General features: G+C 47.3%; 1 protein-coding gene across 1 annotated transcript in view; it reads right to left on the bottom strand.

The window, feature by feature from the left end:
• The window catches only part of MGMT (O-6-methylguanine-DNA methyltransferase), a 294,862-nt gene that overhangs the window by 200,585 nt on the left and 67,448 nt on the right, over positions 1-26,829 (bottom strand). The gene's annotated exons all lie outside the window — the stretch shown is intronic.

The raw sequence follows: 26,829 nt of genomic DNA on the forward strand, positions 1-26,829 counted from the left end.
CAGTCCATTCCCACCAGCACAGGGATGATTCATTCTCATAATGATCAAACTGAGGCCCTGTAAGAACCAGAAGGGGCTTGTGAATCAAAGATTCAATCATGTTCAGGGTACTTTTAAGGTTAAGTATATTTAACTGTATTGCAGTGCTCCAAAAATTAGCAATCCATGAATGACAGAACTACTCTCCATCAAGCAGCATGATCCGTCGTCTGACCTTGCCTGCAAGCAGGAGGGTAAAGACCTGACAAGAGGAATTCTGTACAATCTCACAGCATCAAGTTCTTGTAGTTTTCAAAAAAACTTAATTTCCACAACACAGCTTATCATTAAAAAAAAATGGTTTCTTACGACAGTAAAGAATTTTTAAACATACGCATGAGATGAAACTCTACAGAGTATGTGGGTGCAGGGGACGGCGAGCGGGACCTGAGGGCCCAGCACTGGCCAGGGAGGGCCAGGAGCTCCAGGGAACCACAGGGCCTCTGCCTCTGGACACCAACAGGCTCTGCTTCCAGCCCCAGGACCAGTGACGGGCACGGCACGCAGGGCGAGCCAAGCCCCACATCCTGACCACACCAGAACCAAAGAGCCGCGCTACACTGTGCGTCCCGGTGCCTGGGAACCGCACACCACCGTGGCCACTCAAGTATCTGAAGGACAGATGGCTGAGGACCTTTATGCATCAAGCACAGTTTTAACTGAGTGCATGTGTGTTTTTATCCCTCCCCAAATACTGAGAGACTGGTGTTAACTTCATTTCTACAAGGTGACCCAGAAGAAGCTGTATAGCTCGCTCCCTCAGGGTCGCAGAGCTGGTAAGTGGCAGAGTCAGGACTGGCTCAGCCCTGTCTCCTGAGACTCCAGGTCCACTGTTACTCCCTCCCCCAGCCAGAGTCTCCGTCCCCAAGTAAGGTTTGTAAAGCAGACCTATTCCTATCCATAACACGAAAGCAAAGCTTCTACTACCGCTGTCAGAAGAGAAGAGCTAACACCCAGCTGCCTGACCCATGAAGCCACTGCTTTCAAGATTAAGAACTGTACATCTGTCACGAAAACGCCCACCACATTTAATGTAGTTACTCCAGGAAGCTCCATCTCTTTGCTACGTGCCCTCTGATAATAAACCACATAATCCCACGTTACTGTACACAGGAAATCAGGGCTGTGGCGTCTCTTCTCCATCAAACACCGAAGATGAGTGAGGGTGAGTGAGCGGTGTCAAGGAGGGCTGGCGCGGCATTCCCAAACAAACACCGTTAAACCCAACACTTTTTTTCTTTTAATGCTGTATCAAGAGACTCACGAGACGCTTAGAACTTAAGCAGCAGGGTTCAGAGGGGAGCGGTGGCGGAGTGTTCTGAAGGGCTTCGGTCATGAATGGTGTGTCATTGTTTACAACGAGTCTTGGCCAGTGATAAACACTTCATTCACCCCTGCCATTCCCAGTCAGAGTGAGCGCGCCTCAGTCCACAGCCAGCACAGTCACCCCGCGCTTGCTGGCCTTTCATGTGCACGCTAAGCTGCTCTGAGAAGACCTGGTCTCTCCTTGTTTTGTTGGAGGGTCCCTATTACACAGCTCATTACAAGTGTCCCTAACTCTTAGACAACTCTTAGTTGACAACGTGGAGTTGACAACGTGGCTAATGAAGTATAAACCTTCAACAGCAAGTCATTTACTAGTCCTGGGTGCTGCATTTCTAATGGAAGAAGTTTTAATCATAAGCAAATGTAATCATTTATGTTAAGCAACCCGTGGACCTCGTCAATGTAGCACAAACAGCCATTAAGCAAAAATTACGACAATAAGGAGACAGAGTGGTAACATTGCAGACGTAGCAGTTTATGCTCTTCGTAGAATCTGATAAACGTTGTCTTGGTAAAACTGAAGTAAACCTTCCCTGCACATAATTCTATGCTTCAGAGTAGATTCCATGTCCTCACAGGAAACTGGGACTTCCGCCATCACACAACAGACAAGGTATTATCGTTAACACCCGCATCTATAAAACCGTGAGAATGGCAAGGTGTGACATTTGGCAAACTGCCGAAGTCCTTCGAGCCTCTGCCCCTGCACCCGCAGAAGCCCCTGTGACCCCACTGGGGGGTAGGGTGCTGGGCTGGCACAGAATCGGTGACGTACAAGCAGCCTCTGTGCCCCTCACGTGGGGTCTAATGCGGCAGAGTGGGCTCTGCTGGGCACAGCAAAGCCAAGGTCAAAATAACCAGCTGTGCTGAGGCCGACGCCCCACCTTCTCGCTGTCTCACCCACTTTCACCTCAGTCGACCCCAGTGCTGTCTGCACTCAGAGAGCTAATTCCAAAGGAGATGTTCCCCGCCTGGGACTGTCCCCATCAAGACAGGCTGGTTCCCCCTCTCTTCCACAGCAAAGGAGGGCTTCATAACACAGTAAGGAGAGCGGCAACGAGAGACAATGAACTTAACAGGAGAATCACCGTTCGAGGACAGCAGAGAGACACCCCAGGAACCTTTAAAAATACGAAGTCGCTGATTGGACAGAGCCGTTTAAAGGACGCCTTTCCTGCCCTCCTCCCTCGGCAGAAAGCTCGAGCGGGCTCCCGTCAGCTCCCTTCCGACGCAACGCAATGCAGCTTGATGGGGCAGAGCAAGAAGGAAAAAATTCTATCTACAGAAGTCAGCTTTTAAAAATGTCTGAGAACACCTGTTTCTAAAAAGAAATGCTGCCTGAGTATTCTGGGTTAGTCTCATATTTAGATGCTCTCAGTGAAATTCAGTAGCAGCAACACAGACAAAGAGAATCTAGCAAGAGATTTTAGCTCCAACAATATTGTGCTTTAATGGCTGAAGGAAATAATCTGTCAACAGGCTACAATAAAAGATGGTCAACTGATGAATGTGTCACCAGTTAACTGCTTAATAATTTATGTATCTGTATTGAACTTTAACACTAAATTGGCAGGACACGTAAAACCTCAGATAATTTAACGTGATGTGCCTAAGTTCTGTGCACACAGCAGGCACGCTGCTGCAATAACGAAGAGAAAAAGAATGAGAGTCAGAAAGCAGCCTACGACTGGTTTTGCAGAAAAGGGTCAAAATGTGTAATAAGCTAAGCCACTAATAGAGACCACAAGAGAGACTAAAGAAAGCTTATCAGTGTTTGTAGATGACACGTTTAGGAGACGTCCATTCACCCACTGGGAAATGCACTGCTACCTCGCAATCCAGCACAGCTCCATATAATATAGCCAGCTGTATCCTAAAACATGCTTTCATCATAGTATGACTAGGAAATTAACAGGTGTTTTCTTTTTTCAAAATAATAAAGCATATTTCATAAGATTTTCTCTATTACACACATATCTTCAAAGTTCAAAGATAAACTCCTTAAATTATCTCAACATATATTTAAACAATCCTTGTTCTTATATAAAGACGTGCACGTCAGGCCCTGCAAGTGCCCGCTGCAAGGTTCACTGGTACTGGTCAAGAACGCCCGGGTTCTCCTATCAGGATGATTAATGGAGGCACCTTTTTCACAGAATGTCAGACTCTGCCTTTTTAACAACTGACCTTTCATAGAATACTACTGAACTCATAATTCCACTTTTGTTCAGTTTCTTATTAGTGGAGTTAAAATTAATACTTAGGGGAATGATGGCCAGGGTGATGCACAGTAAATCTCCGAGCACGTCAGCCTTCCATGCGGACTGTCCGAGGAACAGCCGCTGCATCTGTCTACTTCTGCAGCATGAGGACCCTGCTAAGATTCTGTGTCCTTTCAAAAGACAAATTAAGGGCAGTCTGCAGACCTCTTTTGAGAACAAAGATGTATACTTTGAGAAAGACTTTAAAAGTTGGTAGTTTTTTATTTTTTAAAGGACCTAATAAAATGGCTAATTTCAATCATAAATTTGAAAGAATTTACTCTTATTCAGTTTTCTGAAACATTCCTGATGACTAAGATGATATATGGCACAACATACTCTATAACCCACATTCATCTCTTAGAAGTGACAATTTAATAACCCATCGAGGCAACACGATACGCCAAAGCCACTTCCCTTACAGTGGGATCACATGAAAAAAAAATTAGCCTCTAATACCTCAAGAACTCCCCCCCGAAAATAGTTAAAAAAAAAAAAAAAAAAAAAGATTGGGAAATGGAGCTAGAACAGGGGTTTCTTCTAATTATCACTGGGAATAGCAAATTACTTAAGGACTCAATTTTTTCACCATGCCAGCCATTTCCATACTCAGACATACCTAATTTCTATAAACCCCTTAAGGGCCCAAACTAGTTTTAGCTTCAAAGATCTTATGGGATCCCAGGACGAAGTAAGAAGGCGAGAGTACATTCAATTATTAATTCTTATTAAATATCTGAGAAAAGTCATTCTGAATAAATATTGGAAATACAGTACATACAGGTAAATGTGTAGTCTAAGTCTACTCAATATGTCATACTACTTTAATTACCCTTGTTATCATGAGGTCATTCACCTAAAAGGGTTAAAGACTTAGGTAAACAAACAAGGTAACACTAATACCTACGACTAAAAAGAGATGCCTGCGTGTGGACCCAGTGCCTTGTTCCAATGTAGAAACTGTGCCCTGGTAAATGCAAGTATTCTAGCACTAGGGTATCACCCCAGTGCTGTATGAAAAAACCCTAGGAGACCAAACACTGCTCCATTGAATCCCAAATGCCAAATATGATAACTGCTAATGTCACCATTATGGGAACGGAATGAGATCCAGGCTACCCTCAGAGCAGAACAGACACACCAGCAACAAGCATGAGTGTGCATAAGAAGGGTAACCGAGATCGAAATGGAAAATAAAAGAAAGGTGAAGGAAAAAGAGAAATGGCAAAAATGATCTGACACACTTTATGAAAGACTCCAAATCAACTATACTGTCACAAAAGAACAAAAACGAAGACTCTAAAACTGGAGGTAAAGCGGAGGCATCGTGAGTGCCTCTCCTCGGGTACGGTGCAGGGTGGCAATCACAAAAAAGCCACAGGAGATTTTCACAGGCAAGTTCACAATAATACAACAGAGCTGTAACACAATTTCCAATCTCAGAAAGGAGAGCCAAGGAGAGAGAACGCCGCAGCTTCCACTTGAAGAGGGAAAACGGGAAATTAGCGAACGTAGATGAAAAGGGCACTTGCCCCACCAGGCCGTGAGGTCAAGGACGTCAGGAAGTCAGAGAAAGCCAACAGGAGGGTCAGGGCCACATCCCTCACAACTCCCGAGACAAAGAAACCCTGGGGAAAGGCCACAAAATACTGATGTTCTTCACTCCTGCAGAGATGACGACAAATTCATGAAGGAAACGTACCCACGAGTCTTCCCATTTGCATTCTGCAATGTGTCCACTAAGCTCAGGGCTCACGGTACTATTACATTTACCCAAAAAGGGCAGTATTTCAATAAGGCTTCTTAGAAAAGACCACCTTCAGTTTCATCACAGCCTGTTAGCCAGGCTGTCATACATTTATATTTGGCCATTTACCAGCAATGGATGAGCTTTCCATTTTACAGACTCCCAAGCCTGTGTCCTGAGGACACGGCTGCTTGCTGCACGCGGCCTGATCCTGGGCAGGCGTGTGAAGGCCCAGGCTGCCTTCCTGCTCACGCAGAGGAAGTGGGGAGCCTCTTTCTGGAGTCTGTACAAAGGGAAGGCAAGAACAACTTCCACAATGAGGGGAAACGTACCTGTAAGACACATCCTTTATTTCATAGTGAATGACTATGATGACACCAATCTATCTCCAAGTGCAATTCTGTATTTGTAGACTAATATTCTGAAATACCATGCGTATGTACAGTTTAGTTCAGTTCCTCTAAAAAGAAGTTGAGAACAACAAACCCAGGCATCCCTCACTTTCCAAATGTAGTAATTCACTGCTGAAAACGTGTTGTAGACAGAATCTACAAGGTCTTCTATCTCACTGTTAACTGGGGAAAATGATGAGTTCCTATACTATCTAAAAAACTGTAACCAACTTCACCAATTATCACTAACTTTGTAAATACCCATATAAAAATTCAAAGACTTCCCCATAAGGTGTATCATTTAAACACCAACTACCTAATGATTTAACATTTAGTGAACTCATTACTGAGTTCATTTGTGTGCACTTCTCAAGGTCATAGGGCAGTCTCAGAGGCAAATTACAATTTATTTCTACCGTGGAAGAAACGTACGTGGCAACATAAACAAACAGTAAAATATGTTATAAATCCCAAAGATACTAACAAAATTCGACCCAAGCTGGTAGTGACCCCAGGCACTCATACAGAGATTCAAGATGGGCTAAACCCTTAGGAAAAGGTGGAAAGATGTCAATGAAAAAGCCTCAGAAGTTTAAACAAGGAGATTGGGAGACGAGGCACTACTGGGAGAACAGTGAAGATACAAAGGTTGCGTTCTACGTCTGATGGCACATCTGAAATAGTTTCCACTGGCTTGCTCATTAGCGCAGATTTTCTGACTCAATAATGAAGCTGGGGTAAGATATTGTGTAAATTGCTACTGCATCTGGATAATGAAAAATAATCTATTGCTCTCTAGGGAGCATGGATTAATAGGGACAGGTAAGATAGCAGCAAAATAGGGACAACAGGACACCAAGCCCAGGAAAAAACGGTTTATAAAAAGGGAGTGCAAGCATTCAAGTATTTTGCAGAAGCTTGAGAACATAAAACGTCATTAGGCTTCTTTCAAGGAAGGGCTAGTTCACAGACTCTCCAAGTCCAGTCCATGGGACCTGAGGGAGAGCCAGCCAGGACAAACGTTACTCACTGGAGCCAGCTTTTTATCACTGCTGAATTTGATCTGTTTAAGAAACGGATGCCTTCACCAAGAGTGAACGGTGACTTACACTATGGGCTTCGGGTGATCACGATGTGTCAATGTGGGTTCACTGACTGACACAAATGAACCACTCGGGCGGGGGATGCTGACGGGGGCGGGGGGGCGGCAAGGCTGTGCATGTGTGGAGCAGGAGGTATATGGGAAATTTCTGTACCTTCCTCTCCATTTTGCTACTCTTAAAAAAGTCTTCATTTTAAGAAAAAGGATGCCTTCTTGAACTTCGCTTTTCTACTGTACATGATGCCATCTGAATCATTTCCCCGCAATTCCTTGTGTCCTGAGGCCCCATCTTACCTACCATGACTCTGCCGACAATGGTGATATTCAGGAACATAAGTGACCAGGGCTGACTGCTTACCTTCATCAGCCGCATATCGCCATAGCAATGAGAAAGGAAGCTAGCTACACAATGGCACGGCAGTCCTTGAGAAGCACTGTACTAGTTTGCCAGCGCTGCCATAACAAAGAACCACAAATCGGGTGCTACATTCTGGAGACCAGAAGCCTGAGATCAAGGCGTTGCAGGGCTGGCTCCTTCTGCGGCCTATGTCCTTGGCTTACAGATGGTCACCTTCTCACCATGTCCTCACATGGTCTTTTCTCTGTGTCTGTGTCCTAATCTCCCCCTTCTTATAAGGACACCAGTTATATCGGACCAGAGCCCACCCTAAGCACCTCTTTAAAGGCCCTATGTCCTAGAGAACAGACTGGTGGTTGCCAAGGGGGAGGGGGGGCTGTGGGAGGGATGGAGTGGCTGGCGTTAGCAGATGTGAGCTATTAGATACAGGATGGATAAACAGCAAGGTCCTACTGCACAGCACAGAGGGCTATATTCGACATCCTGTGGTACACCATCATGGAAAAGAATATCAAAAAGAATGTATGTATGTATACATACATGTATAACTGAATCACGTTGCTGTACAGCAAAAATTAACACAACGTTAAGTCAACTATACTTCAATAAAAAAATATATACAAAAATAAATAAAGGCCCTATGTCCAAATGCAGTCACATTCTGAGGTACTAGGGGTTAGGACTTCAATATACCAATCTGAGGGGACACAGTTCAGCCCAGCCCTTAACAAGCACTCTCACCAAGACCAACAGGGCTGACACTAAAATAACTGAGTTAAACGCTGCTTGGTCTCAACTCACAAGATGACACAGTAGCGGATGAGCACAGAAAGTGACAAAATCCTGCCAACCCCTCACAGTCCAAGGCAAGACAGTCACAAAGATGTGGACTCTTTTTAAGAGAATACTTAAGAAAACAAAAAGCTACTTGGAAACCACTGTTTAACGGCTGATTATTGCTTCTGAAGAGGAAGGTCAAGCAGAAGGGCCCATCTAGGACTCTCTGGAGGCTGCCCCATTTCGAGAAGGTCCAGCTAACCGTGTGGGCTTCCCTGACCCCAGGCACAGTCTCCACCTGCTCTAGAGGATCTCAGAGGGGGACAACTCCGAGCAAACAGCATGCCAGATCCTGGCAACCGGCTGAAACAAAGCCCTGAACACCATGCTCTTTTCACCTCCAACCTCTATTAAGCACATCGTTCTTTATGGAGAGCTCTGACATTCCAATCCCCAGCCCTTCCCCTGTTCCATCTTTAACAAAGATGCTTGCAGTACCTCCTTTACCAGGTACTAAGGGTCGCAGAGTCAGGAAGCAAGACAGACGTGGTCCTGCCCTCCAGGACCTCAGAGGCTAGAAGACACAGCCGCTGAAGGAGATAATTATAACAAAGTGGGACCGGGGCCAGCACGGGGTAAATTCAAAGTGCTGGAAGAGCCTGGAGGAGGGTTCCAGAACCAAGCCTGGGGCACAGAGAGGGCTGGGAAATGTGTCAGAGTTGGGAGAGAGGAGGGGCAGGAAGAAGCTTCCAGGTGAAGGAGGCCGCGGTGCGAGCACCCCAGGGCTACTTCAGGAAACAGTAACAGTGGTAACAGGACGGCTGCCATCATCGCCACCAATAACAGCAGCTAACATTCCGGAGCCTACTCTGGATTGTGCACCACTCCAAGAACTTTCTAGAGATTAGCGGATTTAATCCTCCAAAAATCCTATGTAACAGATACTACTGTGATCCCACTTGACACGTGGGCAAACGAGGCACAGAGCAGTGAAGTGATTTGTCCCACTGCATCTATAAAGAGGTGGAGCTGGGCCTCAAAACACGGGAGTCCAGCTCCAGAGGCAGTGGGTCTCACCCACCACGTGGCACCATCTGAGACCTGGGCTGTGCAGCAACACACCAGGAAGTGCAGGTCAGTACACCCGAGTCTAGAGTTCAGGGGTCAAAGAGCAAGGACTGAGGGGCCAGAAGAGCCAGCGCTAGTGTTTTCTTACCCTGAAGTACTAAACCACATTCTTCAAGGGGGGGGGGGTGTCACGTGAACACATTTAATTTCGGAAATGACTGTGCGGAAAAGAAAGGGTGTTACGGGGCATAAGCTACAGGGAAAGAAATCAGAAAGCTTAAGGAAACGCTCCCCCAGGTTCACAAAGATGCTCATCAAGGATGTGTACAGCAAGCCAGTGACAGCAGACAAACACCCTGCATGTTCACCAGGACAGGAAGAGTTGTAATTATGGCACAGCCATTCAACACAGGCCTTTAAAAAGGTTCTAAAACGGACCTTTAAAAAAAAAAAAAAAATCATACTTTAAAAAAGTTTTTAATAACATAATCAAAATGCTTATGATGTAAGGTTAAATTTAGAATGTAGGATACAGAGCTGATTTTAAACACACAGCGATGAGAAAGCTAGAAAGAATTATACTAAAATGTGAATAACGTACTTCTGGGTATTAGAACTATGAGTGACTCCTATTTCCTTTGCATTTTTCTGTATTTGCTAAAAGGAGCCTAAGTTTCACAGATGAAAACATTACACGCGCACCATCTGCAGGTTGCTTATGGCTGTGCCACATGTGGTGTGGACATGCATCAGGTCACAGGTGTTCTGAGGAAAGTCAGCCACCGGCAGGCCCATCAAGGACCCAGCTCTTCCCATCATTCTTTCTTGTAGCAAACTGCCTTTCGGCTCCAGCTTCATCCCCAGCTCCAGCATCATCCCCAGCTTCATCCCCTCATGGCTACAAAACAGCTGCCCCAGCTCCCAGAATCACACATCTTCACACAATCATGTCCAAAGACTGAGGAGCAGTCATACTTCTCTTGTTATTAGGGAGGAAAGGTCTTTTTCCTCTGGAGTGATCCAGAGGGCAGCAGTCATTCCCCACAGCCCTCAGCAGCAAGGTCAGGTGAGCCAGCACCTGGCACTCAGCCTTTCTAAGGGGAGTCAGGAATGGAGGTGGCCTTTGGGACAGGCCACCAATGAGATCCTCTGCCTTCTCCCCATGAAAGCTTCCCTCCTGCTCTAATTCCATAGCTTCTCAATCAGTCTTTAGTGCCTTCTGTATATTGTTCTCTGCCTACTCGCCGACACTTCTGGCTCCCCTAATGGACAGAGTTCCTTGAGGACAGGCTCATGTCTTTGCATCCATCTCGCACCAGGCTACTACCGGCTTGACACAGAAAAGCTCAATGAGTGTTTGGTGAACAGAGTTCTAATTTCACTCCTTTGTTGAACTGGCTTGACAAAAATGTACTGTGTGCCCCGTGGGCCCACAGGTTCACCCAGTGTGTGGATATAAGACAAGACAACCACTGCTCTCAAGTGCTGGGCACTGGAGCACCCGGCGTTTGACAAGTGTCACCCAGCTCCAAGGCACCGGGGCAACCAGGAAGACGGCCCGTTCCTTTCATCTACTTCATTAGGCAGTGTTTCCTTCCTCCACAGCAAACAGAAATACTGTGTAAATCTGACTTTGTGAAAAGGATAAATTTATCTCAATTCACTTGAACATAATGTATTATTACTAATATTAATAATTTTAGCTCTAGAAATTGTACCAGCCTCCCAAAGAAGGAGTCCTTGACCCAAAATATCAGAGGATATTAAACAGAGAAATGATCTACTGATGCAAATCATTAAATCTATTTGCATTTGCTTACTGAACCCTATCGCGGAAATTAAAGTACGTGCAGCGAGGAGAGAGCTGGCTGTGCGTGGTTAAGAGGAGACATCTTGGTGGATCCAAGCTCTATGTCATTAATTTTCCCACTTTCCCTCATTAACAAGTAAAATGTTTTTACTGCTTGAAAAGTTTTAATAAATAGAAAAAAGCAGAGCAGCTGACATAGTCTTTGATGTAATATACAAGGGCTTTTAATATTTTTACATACATTAACGAAAAAGCTAGGAGAAAGTACTAAAAGGTTATATGTGAGTGGGGAAATGAAGAATAACCTTCTGGGAAGGCCTTCTGAGTGCACGTTATTTCCACGCCTTCTGACTGTGGCATCTGCACTGCAGTCCCTCAGTGGACGTCAACAGAAAGCCTCCCACCTTCAGCCGGTAGCCCCGCCGTGCCAGGACCAACCTGAGGCAGCCTCCACGCGATGGGTACAAGGCTTCCCCCGCGTGAGCAGGAGACACACTCACCACGCCGAATGCTCCATGAAAATGAAGCCGGTCGCCCGATGCAGGTCGAGACGCGCCCTGCACGCTCACGCTCTGCACGGGCGAACCCTCACACGCTCGCCTGAGTGAGCGCGCCACTCAGCTCAAGGCGCGCCAAACGTTCCCTTGGAGCCACACATGGGCGCTAGCGGGCTTTGATGAGGACGAGCCCACACTCTCCCTTCTCCTCACACACCTCACCCTCTCCTGGGTAGGGAAGCCCCCCCGCCCCCCGCCGCCTCCTTCCCTCCCAGAAATAACGGTGCTCTACCGCCTCTCGGCCCTCCTGCCGGAGCTCCCCGAGCAGTAACAGGACGAGCAACCTCCCCGGGCCAGCGAGGCGCCACGGAGCACAACGCACGAGGCGTGCCCGGGTCCAGCCCGGGGCAACTCCCAGGGGACCACGCGACGCCGCCGGCGACGCAGGCAGACGGCTGGGCCTGGTCCGGGCCCCAGGGGCGCGTCGCACCCCGCCTTCCCTGGAGCAGAGGGCTGCCCGGGGCACGCGCCCCTCACGGCGACGGCAGAAGCTCACTCGGGCCACAGAAGTCACACAGCCAAGGGCGTCTCCCGCAGCGGGGAGTCCAGTCCTCCCGGGGCGTCTGGGGAGAGCGGAGCCCCCGCCGGGACACTCGCCAAGCTGGTCTCCTCTTCCCGCTGCTCTCTCGCCACTAACTAAGCCGAACCATTACGAGGGTCGTTACATCAGCTATCTTTTTTGACCTAACAATGGGATAAAAGTTGGTCTTTGGTTCTCCTTATCCTGGTTTCATGACATAAAACTAATAATTATTCCCATGGGCAGCACTGGAAACTTCCACTTCAACAGAGTGCCAAGCCCGGGTGGGAAGCGCATGCAGCCACCCACGCCTCTGTGACGCAGGCCACAGTCCCTCCTTGGACGGACCGGAAGTCACTTTCAGAAGGCCAGGGGCAAGCTCTCCTGTGAGGCGCACAGGCCGGGCTTCCAGGTGGCAGCAAAGATCAGGCCACATGCTAATGCTCACAGTTGTCTCTGAAGCGTGTTAAATGCATCCGCTAAAGATCTTCTGGTGCTTGTTTGATCTTTTGGTTTTGATCACTGCACCCAACAGTAGTCCATTCGCTAAAGACAGGGAGAGGGGAAAGAGTTAAATGTTACAGGGGAAAGTACCTCCATGTGCAACGAAGGCCCTTGAAACGATGTGAAAATCACAAATTCAAGAGCAGCCAGATCCACCTAGAACTGCCAGACCAGGGGCTCCCAGAGGGAGCGGCGGCAGCACACGGGGGCCCTCCTGCCCCACCGGCCACAGCTCTCCCTGCAGGCCACTGCCCGTCCCTCCTCATCCCGCCGCCCCAGGCCCTGGCTGCGGTCTTCCCGACCTTCCCTGCTAACCTTCCCCCACTTCCTCTGTGGAAAAGTCCGACGGCATCAAAGACAAGTTGACCAGGTGCAGAAAGCTCCGGGATTAATCCAGCATCCTTTCAGTCTTACGATGGTGCCCTTCTTCAGTGTCTCTCTGCCTTACAATTTCTGTGCCCTGGGGTCCTGCTTTCATTAGCAATACCTCCCCAGAATTATATACAACTTTGCATTTCTTCAAAGTTCTTCCCCACCTATCAGCAAAATCTGGCCACACTGGCTCTGCAGCCCCCGTGCTCCCAATGGGGCGCCGACGGCACTACCTGCCCCACAGCCCAGAGGAAGAAGGTGCCTGGAGGCCCACCTGCCATCCAAGCCAAGGCAGCTTACTGCATCGGCAGGGGGACTGGATCTCCAGACAGGCTTCTCTCGGCTTGGGGGGAGCCCAGCAACTCTGGGTATCAGAGGTGTGTTGGCAGAGAGACAGAGGCAGAATGGGGGGACCAGGCCTGGGCTCAGAGCCGGCGGAGGTGCCAGTGTTTCGTGAGTACAGAGCCGCAGTCTGGCAAGAACACAGTTCCGGAGCCGGATGCGGTGATGGCTGTAAAGCAACGTACACGTGCTGAATGCCATGGAGCTGTACACCTAAAATGGTTAACATGATACATTTCATCTTGTGTGTGTTTTACTACAGAAGGAGGACGTACTTGGGTCAAAACAGTACTGATTACGTAGGCACAAAGGGGAATTTCTTCCCCTTCCCTACCTACAACCTTGTGACTCCACTGCCCCAAGAGGGTAACCACCCACTGAAACGATCAGTGGGTCCAGCCCTGCTTAAAATCGGGACAAAATGATGACAATTTCTCTCTAATTTACACCTCTGCTCCTCCGTATCAGGTAAATAAACTGAAGAGTAGATTTTTTAAAGATTGTACCTATTTTAGTTCTGTGAATTCAAATGATCCCCATAACACCCTGGGCAGAAATAACAGCGGGCGCCCTTTAAAACAGACCTCTCCTATGGGCTGCGATTCTTCTTAAGGCAGCACCAAAACCATACTTTGACAAAAAAGTTTATCATCTCTAGATTGCTTAACCAGCAAAAACTGTTCAAGTTTGCAAACACAGATAACTTTCCACGCAAGCAAACTAATTTCCTTAGACACAATTTGTCAAAAAAGGAAAAGGAAAAAAAAAAAACTATTAACATGTCATATGCTAAAGTAACTTTAAGGGTTTTGTAATAATAGATGCAGATGGGGACCGACCTTAAGAAAATTTTATGGCTTACAGTTTAAATTCAGGAACTCCATAAATCTTGAACATGCTTTTGGCCCTCAGATACTAAGGCTAAAAACGCAATTATAAAGTTGTTTGTCAGTTTCTTCTCCAGAAGACAATTTACAGCTGACGGGATTATGTCTATGGCATATGGAACTTCAGGCAATAAAAATCTGGAGCACTCTCGAAAACTCAGATGCAAAAAAACAAGATATCACATGATTAATTATCCCTTTAATAAGGGATCCCCGGAGCTGGCATGATGAAGTGAAGGGAAGAAGGGCTGTAGAAGTGAAGAAGTTAATGAAATGGATAAACAAGTCATGGGCAGAAGTCCTGTCCTTGCACTAACAATGCATCTATGCGACAGGAGGAGGGGGCACAGGCAGGACACGCTGAAATCAGAAAGAACACTCCCTTCTTTCCTTCAACGTACTTGCCCACTTAATAAATGAATTCTAACAAAGAAATCAACTAGCTGCGGCTTCCTACTTTTCGACATGAAACATTACAGCGAAGGGCGCGATGAGGCGGGCAGCGAGCGGGCCGCGCCCCTGGGCCGCCTGTGCTCCCGCGTCTGCTCCTCTGCTCGGCAGGGAAGGCGGGGCCACGTCCGCCACAGACAGCTCTGCACCTCCTCCCCCGCCCGGGTCTCCCCCGCGCCCCATCTCCCCCTCCCAGAGGACTCACTGCTCCAGCAACAAGGGCCCCAACACGACCTTCGTCCTTCCCCACCGGGTGTGCTTCCCGCTCTCGGACAACCCTCCGAACCACAGCAGCACCCGCGGGCAGGCTGACTCTCAGATGCTAACTAACTGGGCCAAGCAAGTGCAGCCGCGCAGCCAGCAAGCACACGAGGAACAAGAGACGGCCGCAGGCCGGGGGAGAGCCTGCCCCACGAAGCCCTCTAGGACAGCAGAGGGAGCCTCGGCTGTGGTTCCCTCGCCAGGCAGCGGGGTGGCCCCGGCAGCACACTCAGCCCCTGGACTTCGGTTCCTCTATCTGGAAAGTAACAGGGCCGGCCTTGGTGCTGCCCAAGGTCCCTTACAGTCCTGATGGTCCAGGGACCCAGGAAATCCCAAGAGCAATCTGCCGGGAAGCATTCATAACGCATTAACAACTGTTAACCGGAATCCCTGACATCTGCCTGCACAATTCTTGGTTACTATTTGAAGTAAACACCAGCATTTCTTCAATCCCTTGAGAAGAAGTTCATGCGTGTCTGCAAACTGATGGAAGCCAATGTACAGACAGAAGGACCCGCAGAGCTTGGTGGAGAAGGATGGGGTCTGAGCACAGGCTGGGACAGAGAAACAGATGTGCCCCGCCCAGCTCCAGCTTTCCCCGGGACAGGCACAGCAGGAGGTCCTGGAGAACACTGCCACAGGCCGTCTGCAGGCCTCAGGTCTAACTGCTCCGCCCAACAATGCCACACACAGCACCATGCGGTCCAAACTCGGCCTCTGCCTTTTCTTAACTGAAGTACAGTTGATGTACAATATTATATATGTTACAAGTGTACAGTAAAGCGATTCGCAATTTTTAAAGGTTATACTCCATTTATAGTTATTATAAAGTACTGGCTTTACTCCTCACGTTATACAATACATCCTTGTAGGTTACTTTATACATAATAGTTTGTACCTCTTCATCTCCTAGCCTTATAGTACCCTTCCCGATCCCTCTCCCCGCTGGTAACCACTAGTTTGTTCTCTACATCTGTGCCTCTGCTTCTTTTCTGTTATAGTCAGTAGTCTGTTGTCTTTTTTAGACTCCACATATAAGTGATATCATACAGTATTTATCTTTCCTCTGTCAGACGTATTTCACTGAGCATAATGCCCGTCAAGTCCACCCACGGTGCTACAAATGGCAAAATTTCATTCTTTTTCATGGCTGAGTAGTATTGTGTTGTGTGTGTGTGTGTGTGTGTGTGTGCATACACACACACACACACATATCACATCTTCTTTATTCATTCATCTGTTGCTGGAAACCTAGGTTGCTTCCATATCTCGGCAACTGTAAATAATGCTGCTATGAACACTGGGGTGCGCGTATCTTTTCAAATTAGTGTTTCTGTTTTTTTCAGGTGTATACCCAGGAGTGGAAGTGCTGGGTCATATGGCAGCTCTAGTTTTAGTTTTCTGAGAAACCTCCACACTGTCTTCCACAGTGGCTCCGCCAGTTTGCGTTCCCACCGACAGTGGAGGAGGGTCCCCCCTGCTCTGCACCCTCGCCAACATTTGTTGTCTGTGTTCTTTTCGAAGACAGCCATTCTAACGGGCATGAGGTGCTATCTCGTCGTGGTTTTGATTTGCATTTCCCTGGTGACTAGCGATGTCCAGCATCTCTTCATGTGCCTGTTGGCCATCTGCATGTCCTCTTTGGAAAAATGTCTATTCAGTTCTTCTGTCCATTTTTTTAAGGAAACCATCGACAAAACAGAGAGACAACCTACTGAATGGGAGAAAATATTTGCAAATGATACAACTGACCAGAGATTAATATCCAGCATACATAAACAGCTCATACGACTCAACATCAAGAAACAACCAACAAGCCAGTTAAAAAACAGACGTGGCCTCCTGACAGCCGCTACACTTGTGTCTGATGCGTCGGCCGGGTCCCGTCTCCACCCCCAGCCACTCGCTGAGAACCGAGGAGGGGCTGACGCCTCCCTCCTCTGCCCAGCCCCCCGGCCAGTCCCCGGCCCTCCATTCGACCCCACATACGCCCAGGAGCTGCCTGCGAGGCCAGACTGCGCGCAGGACCAGCAGAAAGCAGGGGGCTTTCGGCACCACTCGCGGTGACAAAGGTGTTAGTCTCAAAATATTATTTTCAATAGAAGTTTTGTTTACCTAGAAAAGGTCAGAAACTTTGGAGGAAATAAGTGGCCCAGCTCTTTTTAATGAAAGCAGTGCTCAGTTATACAATAACTCTTCCTAACAAACAGCCTTAAACGGGATAAAATAAAGATCAGAAAGCTAAGTATTTTTCCAGATGAATTTTAGGAAGGAAAAACCACTATTTTGGGGAGGCTACTTCTGGGGTATCTCTAATAACCGAGAACAACAATTTCATTTCCCCTAGGTTTAGACGTATGTATTTTTAGCGGAAGCAACGTTAAAGAGGCAGGACAGAAATGTCTAGAATGTATATATTTATACAAGCGTGTGTGCACACATACATAACACTCACATATAAACACTGTACACAAGGACATCTATTTGAGAAAGGAACCGAAAAAAGAATCGTCACACCCCAAGGCTTACATTTTCCTACTGCAATGGGTTAAGTCTTAAAAATGTTTCTCCTCATAACTGCATCCTTCCAGAACTGTTTATATTCCATTTTTAGCTTGCCTAAATACCCTGGCAGAAAACTGTGGTTGGAATGTGCAGAATCTGCACGTGGACGCTCCTCGCCTGGTACCCTGCCCAACGTGAGCTGCAGAGGGACGGCTCCCAGCAACATGGCTTCTTCAGAACGAGAAGAAATGTCACCACCCCCCCCCCCAAAGCTGGGTGCTCAGCCCAGGAATCCTCCAGCCCCACCTGACCAGCACGGGCTCTGTGTGAAGTCATCTACAGAAGCAGCAGAATGTCTGCTTCACCAGCTGAAGGTTTCAACGGCTGCTCGTTCAGAAGCGATGGACGCCCCCCACTGTCACGTGGGGAAGCTAAAGCGTAAGAGCGCTCTCTACATGCTTCACCTGCGCTGGTCAGTGAGCACGGGGAGGCCAACCTCTGGAAGAAGGCACGTGAGGAGCAGCCTTAAGAGTCCTAACGTGATCCCATCAGAGACAGTCACAGCAAGAAAACAATAATCCCCCCAACGTACAATACGCGTGAGCATTCTGCCGGTAGACGCCAAAAGTCAAAGTAAATGCTGGTCCAGGAGGACCCGTGTTCTTCCACAGAACCACTCAGAATCTGCAGGTGTATCAATACTTAATATATTGAGTGTGTAAGCCCTCTTGTTGAAAAAAGATTTGTGCACATATGCGGTGTGTGTAGATCAGACAGGGAGGGTGTCACAGGAATGCTTATAAATAGATACACTGGGGCTCTTACGGAAACACTAAACGAAACTAGAGAAAACCTGGTAACAGAAGTGGGTAAAAGCCTGAAAGCAATCCACACGGACGAGGTAAAGCCAAGACACAGAAACTGGGCAGAGAGAAAGCCGAGCACTTCTCTAAACTCCCTGGAGCTGTAGCTGTGAGTCTGGCTCAATCCAGAGGGACACTAAAAAAAACTACAGAATTCACAAACGAGATGAACTGCGGAAATCACTCTCTGGCTCCTGTCCCACCCCAGCCCCGGCAAGAAGCTCCGCAGGCTCACAGGGGACGAGAGACCCTGGGTGTGAACTCGACTGCCTTTTGGGTCTGGGTCCCTGCTGGACCGCCCTGCATGGCACATCCATGCTATGCACGATCCGTCTCGATTTTGGATGGAGCCATCTCCACTGCAGACATATGTGGAACCACCACCACTGCCCGGTACTCCAGAGGCAAAGCTGAAATTAACTGGGTGGGAAATGCCGGTTCAACGAAGACCAAGGCACCCAGGAATGCCCACTTCAGAGCTTGAAGGAAACTTGAAGTCAGTATTGGACCCCAGAGGGAGCAGACGCCCACAACAATTTCAACACGACACTCAGCTGGCCCTGTCCTCGGCCTCCCCGACTTCATCCTCCCCCTGCTCTCTTCCGCGTCCTGGCTTGTCTTCAGTTTTCTTTGGTGCTGCTTCTTGACCAGCTCCCTTGTTCAACTGTTCCTCCAGATCCTTCTCTTCTCCTCGTGGTGTGCCTGCACCCTATGCACTGAGAGCTGCCACCATCACCTGCTCAGTCGCCCGAGCCAGGGCCCGCGGCCTCCCAGCACGCCTCCTCCTGCCAGGGTCCCCACGTCCCCCTCCGATACGGGGCTCCACCGGTTCTGCGGCCAGACCATGTCCTGGCCCGGTTCTACTGCCACCGCCCCGGGCTTGGGCCTGAGCCCCCTCCTCCCCCGACCGCTTTAACCGCCTCCACGCCTGCTCACACACGCCCCCCCCCGTGGAGGGCCGTGACGCCACACTTGACTGCCCACCCAGGCCCGTCCTGTGCTGGGTGTGAGCTCCGTGTAGGTGGAGCTGTCACATGCATTACTGTGCCGTCCCCAATGCACATCCCCAAGGCACAGGGCCTGTCACACAGCAGGCACTCACATGTTTTGAGTGAACAAACAAGTGACTCTAGCTTAATCCTAAATTTATTCAATGTTTTTATCACAAAAAGACCCACTTCTGTCACTTGATACAGCAACTGGAAATAAAAATTCTGGATGAATCTGACACAAGACAATGGTTCAGTTCAATTCAAAAATTAAACTCATTTAACCTTTAACTCAATTTAAATTCTAAACTGATCAGCATTCAAGAACTATCCTGTACATTAATACCAAGGAGCTGATCTAATTACTGATACAATCTAAAGAAAATAAATTTAACAAACCAAATACATTTGGAGAGTTTACAGCTTAAACGACATTAACATTTTAAAAACAAAAGTTGAAAAGTATTCACTAGTCACAGATGGTTTAAATACCAGAAAATATTAGAGATACATGAACAATAAAAATTCTGGAAATCAAAATCCAGAGGCAAAATATGAGAAACGTGTGTCGATGGTCTCAGATGCCACACAGCTGCCCAAGGGCTGAACGCTGTGGCCGGCACTCAGCTGCTCACACAAGGCCTGGCCCTTCCAAGGGGAGCCCCACTTACCTGTTATCTGTCTGATTCCCGGCAACCCAGCCTCTTCTGGAAAAAGACTCCCGGAGAAAATGGAAATGACCTCCAAGATGTTACAACACTGTCGTAAGTTCCACTCTGTTTCTCTCGGAGTTGATTTAACCTCAGTCCTCTCAAAAGTTGAACAAGCCTTTAGCTAACTTTCCCGACCGCAGCTAATTAGATGAATGGGGAATAGGGTGAGGACCGCAAGAGGCTGGCAACAGGAGGCCGGCAAGCAGGCGGGTGACACCAGGGGAGGTACAAGACCACAGAGCTGGACGAGCAGGTGGGCGGCGGGGGGGGGGGGGGGGCCTGCCCACGTCTAGGCCTGGCTGCCGCATGGCAGTGGTGCCTCCAAAGGGCCGCGGAGGGGGGACTAGTGACTTGGCCAATTCCACCAGAAATGGCCCCTGCAAGACCACCGGTCCTGGGCGGGCCTCCACCCGAGAGCACACGGTCCAGGCAGGCCCTGCGGGTCTCAGGGTGAGGCTGACACGCACTGGGCCCTTCCTTTAGGGGGTAAGCTGCTGCTTGGAGAAGATCTGGATAGAGCCCAGAGCTTTTCATCAGCACACCATTTCCCGCAAGGCGAGGGTAAACTCGGATGCTGGTTACATCCCAGTAACTGGGGGAGCCCTGCACCCAGTGAGGGCGCTGCGGGGACCCGTCCTCCAGGGACCACACACCATACGGCCCACGTCTCCTCCTCGTGGGAAAAGGGAAAGGCTTTCTGTGGCAGCATCAAGGTGACAGGAGAGCCGTTTCTCCGGGAAAGCTGCGGTGCCATCCTTTCAAAAGCAGGCGTGAACAGAGGAGAGGAGTCCAACACCTCCGAACGGAAGGTGACCGTTCTGAGCAGAGGGTTTCAGGATATTTCACATGCCTCGGAGGAAAACACCCAGCTTCCTCCGCTTGGGATTAGCCAGTTTACCTCCTTCACTCTCACAGTGCTCTTACACTCCAGAGGCTGGAGGACTTGCGATCGTGGCCCACCCCGTCCTGGGAACAGGGGAACTTCCCCCGAGACGCCCCAACTGGAGAGCAGCACCCTGGCTCCCCCCCCATCTCTCCAGCCAGCAGCCTGAACGACGACACCACCGTCTCTCTCGTCACGGACACTGAGAGCGAAGTACGCGCACGGTCTGTGTTACTGACTGCGTAAGTCAGGAGAGGAACTCGCCACGAGCTACTGACAACGCACCGCCTGAGCCAGAAACCGGGAGGGAGGGAGGCCCCTCAACACCGCCAGGCCTCGGGCTCACCAGGGCACCCAAGCACTTGCTCTAAAACACAGACGACGTCTATGAAGCCACAGAGCTTCTTGGCAAGTTTTCCTCACAGAAACATGCTTATTTGACTCGAGAGACCTCCTTAAGGAACATTCTGTAACATAAAACAACTACATTTTTAAGCACACACAACACAAATCATTATTTCGAGCCACCAAAGAAAAGCAACGAGACAACCGAACTAGCTGCAGGTAAAATTCCTGCGGCGCATGTTCTGGGCGTCCCTTTCCTGGGAGCGCCTCTGCAGGTGTTCATCCGTAAGAACACTTTCTTCTCTTCCTTGAAAGACCAATTATAATAAAGCAAGTGCTGTGTCTATATTCAAATTTACCAATCTGTCGGGAAGAATTAACTTACGAGTTTCCCAGGAAGGGTTTCATGACCTGCGGACTCTGAGGAACTATCTTGACCTGGGAAGGGGCAGACCGACGGGCACCGAGGTCCCCGAGGGAACAGCACGGGGCAGGCCCAGGCCGCGCGGGGTCAATGGCCCCAAACAGGCCCCTGACAGCCTCACGTTCTCCTGACGGTCCACTTACTTGCTTTAAATATTTAAAGATGAACAGGAAAGCAGCAAATGCATGCGGAAACCATCAGTCACTATCCGTTCAAACCGACAGACCCGAATGGACGTCAAGAGTCCAACTTTCCTTCAGGAAGGCCTCAAAGGCACCTTCCTTCCTTCAGTGGAGTGACGACTTTGGCACGTTTCAGGGGCGAAAATCGGCAGTGCACCCGACGAGGCAGGCGACCCCCTCCCAGGTAGAGCGCAGAGGCCCCGCCGTGACACTCTCTCAAGGTCCCCGAGGGTCCTGGCCCACGCCCGTCACCCGCCTCGGCTGGCCAGCCAGCCAGGTCCGCAGAGGAGGGTAAGGCCTAACCCGCATGCTCCTCCCAGCCCTCAACACCAGAGCTGGCAGGTGAAAGATGCCAGGAGGCAGAAATGTCGACACTCTACCTGAACCACCACGATGCCATACACTCCTGTAAAGTAGAACACAGTCTGCGCCGTTTTTAAGTTTTTCAAAATACAGCAAGTTTTACAATGGCTTACTTTGGTTGGACTATAACGTTTTCACCTGCATTTTGCATTTTTCTAAAAAACTTTACATGGAAAAAGTTTAAAAATGAAAAACAAAGGTAAATCTCTGACAGACGTGAAGCACATGCAATTAATTCTCTCTAGCTTCCCAGATCTGAACGTCCTACTGCTGTTTTCATAATGGTAATAAGTATAACCCAGGGTTGTACAGTCCATTTTCAAGTAATCAAATACTACAATCAACTTTATGGAAAACTAAACAAGCCGGAAAATAACATTAGAAAAACCAATATATTCTCCTGCCCTTCTCCTTAGATTTTAGACATTGTGGGGCACGATGATGAGGTCAAAGCTTCACAGCCACATGAAGATGGAGTGGGGAGAGATCAGTCAAGCTCTTGCAAAAGACAGTCGTGAATGGAAACCTGATACTGGCAGGAAGTTATGAAATTGAGACTATTATACCACTTTCCAAACTGGTATTCTTCACTCATATTTTTAGGAAAGGTGAGTAATGTAACTTACACAAAAAAAGAAATCAAGGATCACTGTATGAAGCCATACACACAGGAATCCTACCTTGTATAGAAGTGTGAAAGGAATTTCACTACAGACAGATGTCAGTGGCCAACTTCTAATTTATCTACTGAAGAAACCAGCGTGGCTTCGGAGGAAACGAAGAGGCCAGGACTCACAAGAAGGAGGGTGAGAACAGGGGCCCAGAGTCTTTAGGATGCTCTGCTCAAAACCCCCTCGCGGCCACCGTCCACCACATCAGCAGAGCTAGAGGACACAGCCCTGGAGGGTGCAAGTGGCTCCACCTGCAAAAAGCCAAATCAAGGGAGAGCCCCCTCAAGGTGGGTCAGGGCAGCGCCTGCTTCTATCACACAAGGGAGTTCTAATCAGAAGCCTTCCTACCAGATCCAGGTGGCGTCAAACTGGAGGAAAAAAATTCCCCCACATGACTCTTTCAGAAAGTAGAGGAGGGAACACTTCCAAACTCACTTCATGTAATCAGAAAAACCCAAATGCCCAGACCTCACAAAGACATCACCAAAGAAAGAATTACAGACGAACACCCTTCATGAACTTAAACACATAAATGCTAAACGAAATAGCAAATTTAAACCCGTAATATGTAAGGGGAAAAAAAGGCTATACCATGAATTAAATGATGTAGTATAGTGGCATTTCAAGATTGGTTTAAAATCCTAAAATTAGCTTACTTCACATTTAAAGAATAAAAGAGAAAAACAGGATCATGTTGATACATGCAGAAAAACCATTTAACAAAATTCAACAGATTGGGGAAGCATTCTCAGCGTGAGAAAGGACGCCTATTAAAGCCAACAAAGCCAGCAGTCACCCTGATATACTTGAAGCTTCCCCCTACGACTGGAACACGGGAAGGAGGTCCACTGTCATGACTTTCATTCAACGTCATATTGGAGGTTCTAGCCAGTGCAACAAAAGAAAAAAAATAAAAGGCAAAAAGATCATAAAGAAAGAAGCAAAGTGTGTTTACTCACTGACATCATGATTTTCTACAGAGAAAATCCTAAGGGAACTGCAAAAGAATTCCTGGAACTAAGAAGTGAATTTAGTAAGATGGCAGAATAAAACCAACATACAAAAATCAAGTGTTATGTACCAGCAGCAGTAGTTTAAAAGTTAAAAAAAAAAAAAAAAAATTAAGCTGATTTAGAATACCATCAAAAACAAAGTATTTAGAAATCAGTTTTACAAAAGACACACCAAGATCTTTAAAGTGGAAACTACAAAACACTACTGAGAAAAATTAAATAAAAACTAAACAAATGCTGAACTAAACCAAAGTCATGAACTGGAAAATGCAATTTAAGATGTCAACCCTCCCAAAATTGACACACAGATTCAATGAACTCCAATCAAAATCCCCATAGGCATTTTTGGAGAAACTGACACCTTGATTCTAAAAGTAATATGGAAAATTGAGACCTAGAAACCAAGAAAATCTTCCAAAAAAACCACAAACAAACAAACAAACAAAAATGGGTGGCGGGGTGTGGAGAGCTGGAAGACTCACATTAATTCAAGACTCATCACAAAGCTACATCATCAAGTCAGTGTGGCACTGGCACAGAACAGATGAAAAGATCAGCTGAACACAACAGTGTCCAGACATATATAACCCACACACGTATGGCCATGTGACTGATTTTTTGACAAAAGCACTGAGGCGATGCCACGGAGAAAGGAATTGTTTCCCCCCCCCAAAAAAATAATACTGAAACAACTAAATATCTGTGGAAAAAACTGAGTACCTCACAACAAGGTAATTCAAGATGATGGAACACAGATCTAAACATAAAAAGCTAAAATTATAATGTTTTCCAAAGGATTTATAAGAGAATCTATTTGTGAAATTAGAGTAGGCAAATATTTCTTAAACACACAAAATATGCTGAACAGAAAGGAAAAAAAAAAGTTGGTCTTCCTCAAAATTAAAAACTTCTATTCATTAAAAGACATTATTAGGAAAATAAAAACACAAGTCCCCAACTGTGAGAAAACGATCAATACATATATCTGATCACCAAATTATAACCAGAACTACCAACTGACAACAAAAACCAAGAAAACACCAACTAAAAATGGGCAAGAGACTTGCCTCACAATGAAAGCTTACTGAAAACGGTGTTCAAAATAAGTCATCAGGAAAGGGCAGGTCACCACCACAACGAGAGAGGTAACACTTCATACCCACCAGAGCGGCTGTAACTTTAAAAACTACCACCACCAAGTGCGGTGAGAAGGCAGAATAACAGAAACTCCCATATGTTCCTGGTGGAAATGTAAAATGGTAAACTTTGGGGAACGTGTTGGCAATTTCTTACGAGGTTAAACATCCATTTGCCATGCAATCCAGCCATGTAATTCCACACCTAGGAATTTACTCAAGAGAAATGAAAACGTATGTCCATAAAGAGGCTTGAACAAGAATATTCATAGCAGTTTTGTTCACAGTAGCGCAAACCTGGACAACTCAAATGTCCACCAACAGGAGAATGAATAAACAAACTGTGGTATATTCCTACAACAAACTACTACTCAATAAAAAAGAATGAACTACTTACTGATACACAGAGCAACACGGGTGAACCTTGAAAACACTGCTGAACTGAATACAAAAAGAAGTATGTGTTGTATGGCTCCATCTATAAAAAGCTCAAGAACAAGCAAAACTAACCCAACATGACAGCGATCAGAACAGTGGATGCCAACGGGGAGGGGGTGACTGAAAGGGAGCACGAGGGAACTTTCTAGAGTGTTTTACATCTTGGTTTGGGCTGGTGGTCGTGGGGTCGTACACATCTGTGAAAACCCACTAAACTTTACGGTTAAAATCTACGAATTTTATTATGCGACTTTCACCTCAGTTTTTTTAAATGAAAGAAACTGTCAGCTCTTGAGTATTCACACAGATAATTTTTATGCCGTTCTCTACTTCTGAAATATCCCTCCCCGAATTAACCGTATACAACAGACTGCTGGTTGCCCCCCGCCCGCCCCCCGCCAAATCCGCTCCACACAGAACCGCCGACTTCAGCCCGCCCACGCCAAGCTCCGTGCTTCCCGCGTGGCGTGCCCGGCAAGGTAAGAGAAGACACGGATGCTGCTTCTGGAAACAGAGGGCATCCCCTCCTTTCTCCCTCCTCTCTCTGCTGATCGCGAAGGGGTGTGGCAGCTCGCACCCCAGAGTCTGGCCTGCAGATGCCGGGAGGAAAGCTGAGGGCGCCGGACTCCAGTGACCATCCGGCCAGCAGACCCGGCGTCACTGCTCCTCCGCCACTGCCTCTCCTCCAGAGAAACCGGCTGCATCTGATTAAGCTGTTACTTGGAGGAGCTTGTTTTCCGCAGATGAACCTAATCCGAACTTGATTCAGAAAGTACAGAGAGTAGAAGCAAAGCTAAGCCTCATCTTCACTCTGTTCTCACAGCTCCTAATGGACATTTAAAGCATTTTAAAAGGGGTTTTTTCCTCCTTTTTCTTCTCCAAATTCACTTGTTCTTTTTTTTTTAAAAAAACCAAAAAAAAAAAAAGAATTCAACACATAATTTCTGTGATTTACTGTGCAACTGAACATACTAAAAGACAAAATGACATTTTCCCTACAAATTATTTGGTGCCTGTGATTTTCTGAACACTACAGCCAGATGGTTCTCATAGAAATCAAGAAGACCGTATTCATATAATTCAAAGGTTTGCTTATTTTTTGGTCTTAAAAAAGACTATTGATTGTAACGTGCAGCTCTACAGGAAAAATCTCGACCGAGGAGGCGAAAACTGATATTTATTACCGCCCTTGTGCTCATTATAGCCGTCTCTGACAACGGTCCATTAAAATCAATTTTTATGTTTCTTATGTATTTTCTTTTTCTAACATCCTTGGCGCTGTGTTTATTAGCCAGTTAAGACAAACGCTGAGCAAAGGAGTGGGCGGTTTTTCCCCTCTTCTGTCAGAAATAACAAGAACTGCGATTTTAAAATACAACTGCTCCTCACAATCAATGAATGGAGGAAACTGAATCTTACGTTTCAGAACAAAACATTAAGGAGTGCTTTGAATTTTTTATGGTTTTATAATTAGAGAAAATAAATAGTGGAGATCGTTCAAGAAAGAGAGAAACGTGTTCCGTGAGAAATG

The sequence above is a fragment of the Eubalaena glacialis genome, chromosome 1 (genome assembly GCF_028564815.1).
Source record: "Eubalaena glacialis isolate mEubGla1 chromosome 1, mEubGla1.1.hap2.+ XY, whole genome shotgun sequence".
Classification (NCBI taxonomy): Eukaryota; Metazoa; Chordata; class Mammalia; order Artiodactyla; family Balaenidae; genus Eubalaena; species Eubalaena glacialis.